Genomic DNA, 12,341 nt, shown 5'->3' with positions numbered 1-12,341 from the left:
TTTAGTGGTATTACAGGATTCCTAATTGTACAAACGACTAAGTCTCTTCTTCTACATGTTTCTTATTAGTTTTCTTGGGTCTTTCCCTTTCGTTTGTTTTGCACTATTCTGATGTGTTACTTTTTGTTTTATCCTAATTGTTTTATTATTATCCCTTAGAAGCCTGTTTGTTTTCTAATGAGAGACAGAAAAGAGGTAATGCAGATGGGACAGGAGGTGGAGAGGAATTTGGAAGAGTAGAGGGAGGGAAAACCATAATCAGGATATATTAGGTTAAAAGAATAATGCCTATTTTCAATAAAGGGGAAGAAAGAAATCTGTTGCTCTGCCTCAACATCTTTCGTAAAACAAAGGGCCAAGGAAAAGAGACATAAAAAAACAAAGGATGTTTTTACAAGCCAAAGTGAAGTGTATTATGTTACAAGCTTACTTAAAATACACAATTTTTATTTTACATTTAAATATATAATTAAGTTTCTATATGATACATAGGGTGTATCACAGGGTGATAATATTCCCCCAGGAGCCACAGATTAGCTAGAAAAAAAAGGAGCAATGGATGCTTCCCTTCAAGTTATTATTAGTCATGTTACTCCAAGGGACTCCAAAAATAGTACAGACTATTGCTGTTGTCCTTGGTTGTCTACCAGAACTTGAAGATAAATCGCTATTGCTGAAGACACCACACACTTCAGATAGAGGACTTGTGGGAATATACCTGGAAGCCTCCTCCTGAGGACTAGCTCTCACACCATCTGAAGAGCAAAGCAATCACCATTTCTACCCATCTGTAAGGGTTGCGAACCACAATAATGACAAGCCTGGCAAGGTAACCATAGCGGTGCAATAGTGGCATTTTTATCATAAATTTAACCAACAGATGTCTAAATGGACTCAAAGACCCCTGAATAAGAGAAAATCAATACTGCCTACTAAATCTAGCAAACTACCAGTGGCTGGAGAGGTTATAGACCCAGAGAAGAACCTACCAATGCCATTTTCCTAAATCAATGGTACTTTCAGCTGTGCTGTAAACATTTGGTTGTGCACTAACAGATAAATGTCGCTCTCACTCTTCATCAAAGAAGCTTCTTCCTGCAATGAATGGCAGCCCTGACAGAGATCAACAGTTGCTCAAAATGCAGAAAATAAGTGACCATGCAGCGCTAAGCCCAAGTTGGTACATCTACTAAACAACTCCTCCACCTAAGGGTCAGGACTCATCAAGGAAGGGCATACAAATTGTAAGAATCAGATGACCAAGATACCTGCTCCAGGTGAGGAGGGGGAAGAATATGATGAAAATATGTTTAAATTTTAACTTTGTTTTAAATAATAAATATTGCCCGCACTGAGATAGATAGCAAAAGAGCTTAAGTATCAATTAATGATTTATCTTTTATTTATTCATTATTTTGGTTTGCTGCAATGTGAACTGGTTGGAAAGATGACGGCATGCAATTCAAATATAACCCAAGCTGGAGGTGACTCTATCATTGAAAGGGAGATGGGGTGAGGGAACTTTCCAAGATGCTGTCACACTAAAAGGAATGCTATGTCAAGTTGAAAGGAGAATTTGGAACTGTTATTTTCTTACATGGCCATTTTGGATGAAAGTGATAAACCACCAAGTCTATTTGCTATCATTCATACTATATTCCAGCTTTCCAGTTAGTGATAGAATTGTCATGCTCAGAGGAGAAAATCACTAACACATACTCTGTACTCAGGTGACTCCTCCAGTCATCTGAATTTGAATGTGCTCACACTTTATTCCCTCTTGAGATGAAAAGAGAGTACACACAAATAAAGGAAATAGCTATTTTGTAACTAACTAATGATTAATTATTCTTGAGGGTTTTCCCATTGGAACATTGTAAACTAACAATACATTATGGTACTGCCACTTATATATTTGTGCTTTGCCTCCTTGTAGAATTTTCTCAATGCCTGCAAGAGCTGTTCCCCAAAGACCTCAAAATAAGTACTTGAATAAAACTACAGTATAAGCACAGCTATAAAGAATATATTTAATTTCAAGTGCTGCTATAAAGAATGTTACAAATGGCATGACAAGGTCCTTTTATTATCCTTCATTTCGTTACACTGCCTTCTTAATAGTCCACCTGAGAACCGAGCTAGGCTGATGTCAATCCTCTGTATCAGTACACTTGGGTACAGAAGAAGAGCATTGCCTGGTGCTGTGACATTGCTCTACCTATTCGCAGTGTCCCCACAGTGCCTCCGCTACATATATATATATATATGTATATATATATATATATATATATATCTTCCTCTGAAATGCACTGTTGAACAGAGAGAAAGTTTCTGAAGAACCATGAAGTATTGGCAGAATTAATGGGATAACTCAAGTTTAAGATCAGGCTCCTCCAGCCTCATACAAGTTGGGGAGTGCACAAACAGCTTGGCTTCTTCTCTCAGAGTGCTGCTCATGGGAAAAGGTTTCACTCAGACATGTGCCAGTGCTGTTACAAGTAAGCACTAGGGTTATCTCTTCTCTGTTCGGGATTTCTACATTCCATTTTTGTTAAAGTTTTTAATGTTATGTTTCTGCGATGGCTATGATCTGAAACATATACAAAGAAATAGTGTGGTAATTCTACACCGCAATTCATTGTCTCAGAGTGCCAAGTACAACACAGTGCTGAGAGAGGAAGTCAGAGTGTAAGTTCAGCTTTGCAAAAGCAAAGTATATTAAGGAGAGAGAACTGCTTGTTAAGGTTCAATATCACCATTTTTGGAGACATTCAAAAGAATACACTAAGTAAAGAAGGCTGACACATTAGGATATATGGTTTGTGTTTCTTGTTATGAATCTCAAGAAAACAAACCTAAGCTAACAATTGCAAGTCCAATGAAACCAAAGATGGACAGCATTTTGAGAGGAAAGGTATAAGGTCGGCATCTGAAGAATTATAGATATGGATATGTATATGTGTATGTATTTGCAAGTCTCAGGGATTTGTTGAAAACTAGCAGAGACTCCAAGCTGTGTTTCCCAAGAATACAAAAGGAGATAAATTCAATATAAGTAGGATATATTACAAATCAGAGCTTGGGTGATGTGTAGTCTGAACAGAACTTACCACCACATGGCATAAAGAACTAACTACCTAGTGTTATTTCCACCTGTTCACATGATACAAATATAAGAACATGACTGCAATTATGTTTAAAGCAAAGTTTTCTATGGTAGCAACTTCAACAAGTGGTATTGGGGAAAACTGAATGCCCACATGTAGAGGAATGAAATGGGAACAATATCTACCACCCTACACAAAGATAAGCTCCAAACAGATAAAAGTTCTTAATCTGAGAACTGTGTCACTGAAACTGCTCAAGAAAAACATAGGCTGTCCCCAGCAAGATAAAAATGCAAGACAGGAATTTCTATATAGGATTTAATTTGCTCAGAAATTAAGAGCACCAACTGACAAATAGAACTTCACAAAATTGTGAAAGTTCTATACACAAAAGAAAACAAGAGTGAAGAGGAAGCCCATAGATTGGGAGGGAATCTTTACCAACTATGCATCAGTAATTAATACTCAGAACTTCTGTTTTCTAAAATGCAGATTCATTTAGGAACTTCCTAGTAGGTTACCTGCCTTATCTTTATTTCATCAATGTTTCAATTCATTCTACTGATTTAAAATAAGTAGTACAGATACATTTAAGTTTTTCATAGATTATTCTAATTTATAAAGTCAACAGTTTCCTGCTCTGTGTCAGCCCCACACCCACTGTCATCAAGACTCTAGACCCCAACAGATGCTGAGATTACTGGCAGAAAATTATCATAAACTTTGTGAGTTGGGTACAAAATATTTCTACATAGTAAATATTGAAAGAGTAGGAAGTTCTGGGGATGGAGAAATAGCACAAAGATCAAAGGAATTTGCTGCTCTTCACTGGATGAGAGTCTGGTGCCCAGAACCCATATGGGGTTGCTCACAACTGTCTTTAACTGGTGCTTCAGTGTATCTGACATTCTCGTCTGGATTCTGCTGACATAAACATTCACATATACATAAATAAAAACAAAAGAGTAAAAAATGTACAGCAACTAAAATTTTATATGTATAAAAGGCAACATAATAATATATCCTAAAGAAGAAAAATTGGAATTCCAAAATTAAGCTACTCTTAGAACAATATTTTCCTCCCCACAGATCATCTAACAAAACCCAACACCAGTTATTATAAGCTTCCTTTTATGTTCTTGCTAAGGGGAGTCCAAGAGCCCCTTAAAACATCATAGTCTATCTCTACAGCCCTAAGTTACCCCCCATTAATGCAGGTTCACAGCTGTGTGAGATCAAGGCTTTCTTTTCTCCTCTGATGATGTGCATAGCACCTTCCAGCACCATAAGCGCTAGCCAATAGAGATGAAGCTTCCAGGTGAGTACCATCTTGATGCCACCATATTCTGTGACTCAAATATGTGGTATCATTTTTATCAACATAAAATAAACAACATAAATGATTTCAGGAAGTTGGTTTCAACTTCTTATTTGCCACTTCAGCAAATTGATTGACAAGTACTCTCTGGGTCAGGGGCATGGAGGAGTACATAACTTGAGATTGCAGTTATACATTAGCTTGGATTGTAAAAGTAGATTACACTGGAATCCAAGGTTAGTGAGATGACTTTTTAAACAAATAGTTTGAGTATACAATAAGCTCACAGACTTTAGTCTTAAGTGTGTTATTAATTTTGGCTCTGAGGTCCAACAAAAGTTCCAGTCTTGTAGAATGTAAGATACATTTTCAGAATGTTGCACTTCATTACTCATAATATAAGAACATACACAGTTTTCTGACAGGATAATAATGAAAGTAATTAAATCAAGTATTTGTGAAGGGCTTGTTATATAAGAAATACAAAAATCAGCAGCACTTAACATTATACTTCTAGACAATACTCCATTTGCAGTTGTTAACTTCATTCACTCTTACTTAAATGAACAGTACTTTTAGTCAAGCCAAAGAGGCAGACACCAAATAAATCATGTTTAATATTTAGCTACTCTAAAATTCTGACATGTTTGCAACATTGTTGAGATGATAATACATCATGAATAGACAGAAAAATATTTTGCTAACATTGGCTCCAACTAAAGTATCCATAGTAAATTATCTCTCAACAAATTTTGTGTGTCATTACTAAACTTTCCTTTTAAAGATATTTTGCAATTTCTTTGAGAATTTAATACATGTTCTGATCATATTCACTCATGACCCTGCTCTTCCCAGACCCACTCCCTATTCCTTGTTCATCCAATATTGTGTTCTTTTTTTTTCTCTTGCAAACTCATCAAGACTAGCTTTTCTTACTCTGCATCTTAACAAATTATAGGTCTCTGTGTCAATCACCATCAACTGTAAATGGAAGCTTCCTTAATGAGAGAGGCAATAATTTGTGTATATATTGATAAGTCATTAGAAGCTGGTTAAATAATGTCTTTTTAGCAGAATAATAGTAATAGGTTCTCTGCTAGGGCTTATGAGCTATGTGGCCATAGGTTCTGGACTCAACAATGGTGCTGGGTATGGGTTTCATCTTATCAAACAGGACTTAAATATAATCTGAAAGCAGTTGGCTACTCCCAAGATGTTCATATCGCTACAGGACTGATGGACATGTCTTCCAATGCCAGTCATTTTTACATCATGCAGTGTTCACAGTTTGGTAAGAATGGTTACATTTCTACTTCGATGTTTTGCATAGGACCTTTCAGTACTGTAGAAGCTATAGCAGGTATGGAGCTTCAGGTGAGTAGCTATTGTTTTCTTTAAGTCTATGACTGAAGTATGTGATATCTTCAGAAACACGGCCTTACTGTCAATCTCTTATGAATAACCAAGAACACTGACAATAGCCTGTAATGTTTCAGTAGTAAATAATATGTAACGAGGCGCACTAGCTGTGCTAGTTGCTTTTATGCCGAGTTCACACAAAGTAGAGTCATTTAGGAAAAGGAAACCTCAATTGAGAAAATACCCCTAGCAAACTAGCCTGTGAGAGAACCTCTGATAGATTTTCTTGACTGGTGATTGATGTGGGAGAGTCAAGATCACCATGGGCAATGTTACTACTGGGCTGCTCATCCTGTGTTCTTTAAGAAAGGAGAGTGAGCCACTGGGTGGGTGTGGTTAATGACTTTATTTCCAGCACTCAGGAGGCAGAAGCAGACAGATCTCTGTGAGTTCAAGGCTAACTTGATATACAGAGTGAGCTCCAAGGCATCCAGGGCTGCTACACAGAGAAACCCTGTCTTGATAAACCAAAAAAGAAAAGAAAGTAAGTTAAGTAACTTATGAGAAGCAACAAGTAATCAACATTCCTCCATTGGCTCTGAATCAGTTCCTGCCTCCAGGTTCCTGCTGTAACTTCTTCAGATAAAAGACTTTAAGCTATAACATGAAATAAACCAAATAAACCCTTTCCTCTTAAGTTGATTTTGACCATGATTTTTATCACAATAATAGAAAAGTAACCAAAACACTGGTCAACAACAGTAAAATAGGTTACCTAGTCCTGGAACTGGGCTAATTGTTGGCCTGCAGTATCTAGTAGGATCATTATCACCCCTTTGTAGAGTAACTCCTGTTAACTCTCTCTCTCTCTCTCTCTCTCTCTCTCTCTCTCTCTCTCTCTCTCTCTCTCTCTCTCTCTCTCTCTGTGTGTGTGTGTGTGTGTCTGTCTGTCTGTCTGTCTCTCTCCCTCTCTCATAGCCAACATTATACTAATTAGAAACAAATACAAATATAGAATGAGTAGGATAAGTCAAGAGCATTTACTCTATCTGCATTTATTCAGTATGTTGTAAAAAGACTTAGCTCCAACAATGAGACAAAAGGAAGAAATAAAGGAAATGTGGATAAGGAAGGAAGAAGTCAAATAATTCTGTTTGCAAATAATACTCCACCAGAAAATGGACAGATATGATAAATATTTTCAGCAAAATCTTAGGATATAATATCAATATAAAAAAGTCTGTAACCTTCCTCTATACCAGTGGCCAAGAAGGAAATAAGAAGATCAAGTCCATGGAAATTAACTTTTAGAAATATAACATGCCTGTCAGACTGGGGTCCATGAGTTCTCACTTGCTCAGGTCAGCTCTCTCTGTGAGTTTTCCCAGTGTGGTCTTGACCCCAGTCTGACAGCTGGGGAACCAACATAGGACCAAACCAGGCCCCCTTTGTTAAGAGAAGCTTTTTCTTTGCTAGCCACTTTGGTTTATCCCCCCGCCAGCCGCCTGGGCTCTGCCGCATTGTAGTCCCCAAATAAACACACAGGAGGCTATATTAATTATGAAGCTGTTGGCCTTGCTTGTTTCTTACTGGCTAGCTCTGACTTAAGTAATTACCCCATAATTGTTAATCTAAGTATGTCTCTTACCGGAGAATAGTTCCGGGCTCCTACACCATGACGTTACATCTCGAACTCCCTTGTGTTTCTCCTTCCCAGAATCCTCCTGGACTCCTAGCCCCACCTATCTAGATTCCTATTGGCCAGCAGTAATTTATTGACATATACACAGGACTTCCCCAACACCCCTTGAATGTGGGTGTCAGTGGGCAGTCTATAGGGCCTCTGTCAGTGGAACCAGGATGTATCCCTAATGCATGAACATACTTCGGGAGCCCATTCCCCATGGAGGGATACTCTCTTAGCCTAGATACATGGGGGAGGGCCTAGGTCCTGCCCCAAATGATATGACAGATTTTGATGATCCCTCATGGAAGGCCTCACCCTCCCTGGGGAGTGGATGGGGGATGGGATGGGAGGGTTGGTGGGAGGGAGAGTAAACTGGGATTGATATGTAAAATAAGATTGTTTCTAGTTAAAATAAATCTATAAAAATTAAAAAAGAAATGTAACATACCTATTGCAAAAAATTTAAGGTAGTTCTATAGTGAAAACTTGGAGAAATCAAAGAAAGAAATTGAAGATACTGTAACATGGAAATAGCTATCAGACTGTAAATTGTTATAATTAATATTGTATAAATGACTAAGCACCAAAAGTGAGTTATAGATTTCATGTAATCCCCATCAAAATTGAAGGGGCATTATTGACAGAACTAGAAAAAAATCTTAATAGTTATATTGAAGAACAAAAGGCCCTCAACAGCAAAAGCCATTTTGCACAGAAAGAACAATACCTCATCTCAAGGTATACCAAAGAGCCATAGTAAAAAAAAAAAAAAAACATTATAATAATAGTATGCAAAAGAGACATGTCAACCAAAGAATAGAATAGAGGACCCAGAAAATCACATTGCTGACAAAGATGTCAACATATAATAGAGAAAAGGCAAACAAAGCAATTAGTGGGTGCGAGAAATTTGAATATCTACATGTAAAAGAATAGAATTCCATAGGTTGTACCCTGCATCTCAAATAATCTCATCTAGATAATCCCTTGCAGACATGATTAGAGGTTTAAGTTGACAATATATATTAACCATCACAACTGTTACATGAGTGACTTTTGAAACCCATCACTTGGTACTACTGAGGTGTACCAATAAAATTTTCATGCTTATAAAAATCCTTATTACCTGAAAAACTAAGAGGAAAATAGAAAGATATTGCTAGTAAGTTGTTTACCTCTTAGTAAACATCAAAGCAGAGTATAATTATGTACAATAATACTTTATAAAGATAATTTTTCAATTTGATATGTTGAGTATATAAAAACATAAATGCACTATTGGACTAGATAGACAGAACCAAGTCACATAAAAATCCCAAATCTGATTTTTTAAAACCTTATCTTCAACCCTAAACTATACCATACCAAGTTGAAAAAGCAAAAGTTTAGAATTTCTAAAGCCATAATTTTCCTATTTATTATCACTAAAGTGAACACATTTTTATTTTTAGATCACATGGTCACCTTGTAGCCTTCAGATTAGTCTCTGACCTGAAAGCTAAGATGTCCTATGAATGAGTAGTATCTTGCCAGACAAAATGATTTTTATAGCAGTTGCCTGTAAATTGTAATCTCCTAGGAAAAATGATTCTTTTTCCCCTAGCAAAAACAAAGAATACATGTACAGTGTAACCTTTAGTAGGAAGAAATGGGAAGAGGTTAATGACTCCCCACATTTTGTTTGCTGGGGTGCTAGTATAATGTAATAGAACTGTCAAAACACAACGTTGAGGGGGTAGAAAATATGTTCCTTCATGTTCAAACCTCATATTAGAAATATAAATCCATGTACTTTCGGAACATTATACAGTGATTTTAAGACCAATCACTACCTGAAGGAATGTCAATCCATTAGAACATATTTGCAAACATTTTTAAATACTCAACATTTTAAAAGAAAAAGAGCCACATGAAGACCATTTTCAGCATCACTGTATTTTAGGACATGAAGAAATTATTTTTGGCAAGAGTATAAGTTGTGGAATCATGAAAAATTCTATTTCAATATTCTTCATCTAACATGTATATACTTTATATACATGTCAAAAATATGAGATTTTATTACATATAAAAGGACTTAATTAAAATTCGCTCATATACAACTACTTCGGTGGGCTAAGTAAGCATTAATTTGGAGTATATGCAAATATTTCTTACTAATGTTTAGGGTGACTAACTGGAAACCATATGGACATACACATTGGCATGGATAGCTATTAAATTCTTATCAACTCTTTCTTCAGTGGGTGTTTTGGGAGGTAAGAAATGGAATGTTTTTAAACAGTGCCTGCCTCTGTAGTGTGAATTCTCTCATCAAAAATAGTTTCATAATGGGTGGTGATGGTGCACGCTTTTAATCCCACTACTCAAGAGGCAGGTGATCTCTGTGAATTCAAGGCCAGTCTGGTCTACAGAGCGAGTTCCATGACAGGCTCCAAAGCTACACAGAGAAATTCTGTCTTGAAAAACCAGAAAGAAAGAAAGAAACAAACAAACAAACAGAGGAAAAGAAAACAAAAAAATATAAACATCATTAGAAAATAAACACTTTGCTCCTCTCTCTTTTCTGCCTCTCTGTCACCTCTTCATTCCTCCTAGTGGCACTGGGAGCTTCAATGTGTCACATAGTATACCCTTTTGTCCATCAGCTTCACTTGCAAGTTTTCATTGCAATGAGTTAGTTCAAGGCTGCAGGTTTGGGTAGACCATCAATACTAGACTGACACCAAAACTCCTCTTGGATATCCTACTGTTGCCTGGAGTCACAGAGATCCTGTGGCTATAGTTCCACAAGCTCATTCTCTGTATGTATTCCAGCAGGTAAGAGATGGGATAGACGTTTCAGTGGGCCAATTCTAAGCACTGGATGTGTGCCTGGGTGGTTGCTAAGTTCATGAGTCTGGGACTCTGCTAGGGAGAAGGGCTAGAAAAGTCATTAAATGGTGGAAACAGAGCTTTAGAGGTCATTCTAGTGGGAAAGACAGAATGGTGGTCCTTGAAGGTTCTGGATGATGAGATTTCAGGGAGGGAACAAGACCTCTGTTGTGACTATGTTAAGGGCAGTATGTAACATTATGGTCAAGTACCTGACTTTAACATGCCCATGTCCTGAGATTCTAATTCCAGTTGAATTTAAAGAAAATGAACTGATATATTTGGCAAAGGAAATTTCAAGCTGGGAGAGTATCTCTGCTGTTTCTGAAAAAGCAGTTCTAATTGATAAAGAGATCATCTCTATGGTAGAGAAGCCCCCTGTGATGCACTGAGACAATAGGGAAGGTATCCTTGGGACAAAACTCTACCCCTTACGGGTTTTACCTTGTGGTCATTAATTGCTATTTACAGGAAGAAAGCATGAGCTGTAGGAGTTCCCTGCTTCAAAAGCAATGACCTAGAAATGTGTTTCCCCATGTCATTATACAGAAGCTGAGGCATATGTGACTGAAGGGAGGACCAGACTGTATCTCAAGCTGGCAACAGAATTTAACAGTGCTGTAGGGATCTGCAACACGGTACTGGTTCTGAAGATGTGAATAATACAAAATTAGGGTTTAGGGATGGTCATGGAGAACATCTGAGGCCAGACACCGTATAGCAGGACTGCATTCTCTATGAAGAAGCCCTGAGAGGTCACCATGTGGAGCTAAGAAGGTAAAGCTTCAGTTGCACTGAATATCCCACAAGAATGTCGGGACCATAGGCTAACTACTGAAGCGAGTTGTTATGTGTGGTGTGAAGCTGGGATACACCTAAGAGAGCAGCTGTGTGTGCTGCAGGAGGGACAGCTGGAACAGAGGAACTACTTTTAGAGCCCAGAGGAATCTGTTACAAGTCCTCATTGCTGAACATGGTCCTATAGGATTTCAAACTTACCTGGATAGATTTTGAATTTGGTTTTATCTCCTTGTTCATTACTAAGTGCATCATATGTTGGAAATATGTTTGTTTTGTAGAAGCTCACAGCTAAAAGACAAGGGCTTTTAAAGTGCTGGAAATTTTAAAAACTGAGGTCATTTAAAAGTTGGATTGTAGTTTTCATTATGGGGTAAACATGACACTTGAGGGACAAGTATCAAAAAGAGTTTGGTTAAAAGTGTTGTGCTTGTTTGTCAAGTTTATGAGACGGTAGAGGTGTGATGATTATTCAAATTGTCTATGTCATGAAATATAGAATCACCTGGAAAAGAGAGTACCAATGAGGGATTGTCTAGATTGGCCTGGCATGCAGGCATGTCTATAGTTGCAATCTTGATTCCATGAATTGATGAGGGAGACCTGAACACTGTGGGTGGCAGCAATCCCTAAGCAGGGGAACCTGAACTGTACAAGAGGAGATAAAGTGATCTGAGTGCAATACAGCATGTAGTAATTCATTTCTCCCCACTTCTCAACTCCTGAGGCAATGGGACAGGCTAGTCTCTAGCCACCATGCTTTATCCTCCACGATGGTCTGTATTCCCTTTGTAGCTATAAGTTAAAATAAACTCTTTCTCTCTTAAGTTGCCTTTGGGGGTGGTGTGTTTTATCATAGCAACAGAAAAGTAACTAGGACAAGGCTCTTCACCCATAATTGCATAGCCTACATCAGTTTAAACTCTGTGTCCTATGGGGAACTTTTCTCCAGATGTTTCCACTGACTTCAACCAAAGCCAGATGGAATAACTAGGCACCATTGCCTAGCTGCTCTTGCCTGCTTCCCCACAAAGAACTCATCTGTCATAATAGTTAACTTTTGGCTATTATCTATTTTAAGAATAAATTCCATTGCTGTTTTCTTTCACTAAGTTGCACTGATCAAGTTTCTCACCAACTATCTATGCCATTTAGTTTTCTTCTTTTGTTGTTGTTATTTTCTCTTTTTAGTCATTTA

This window comes from Mesocricetus auratus, unplaced genomic scaffold, assembly GCF_017639785.1.
Source record: "Mesocricetus auratus isolate SY011 unplaced genomic scaffold, BCM_Maur_2.0 Super-Scaffold_100021, whole genome shotgun sequence".
NCBI classification, from domain to species: domain Eukaryota; kingdom Metazoa; phylum Chordata; class Mammalia; order Rodentia; family Cricetidae; genus Mesocricetus; species Mesocricetus auratus.
This window is presented reverse-complemented; position numbering follows the sequence as displayed.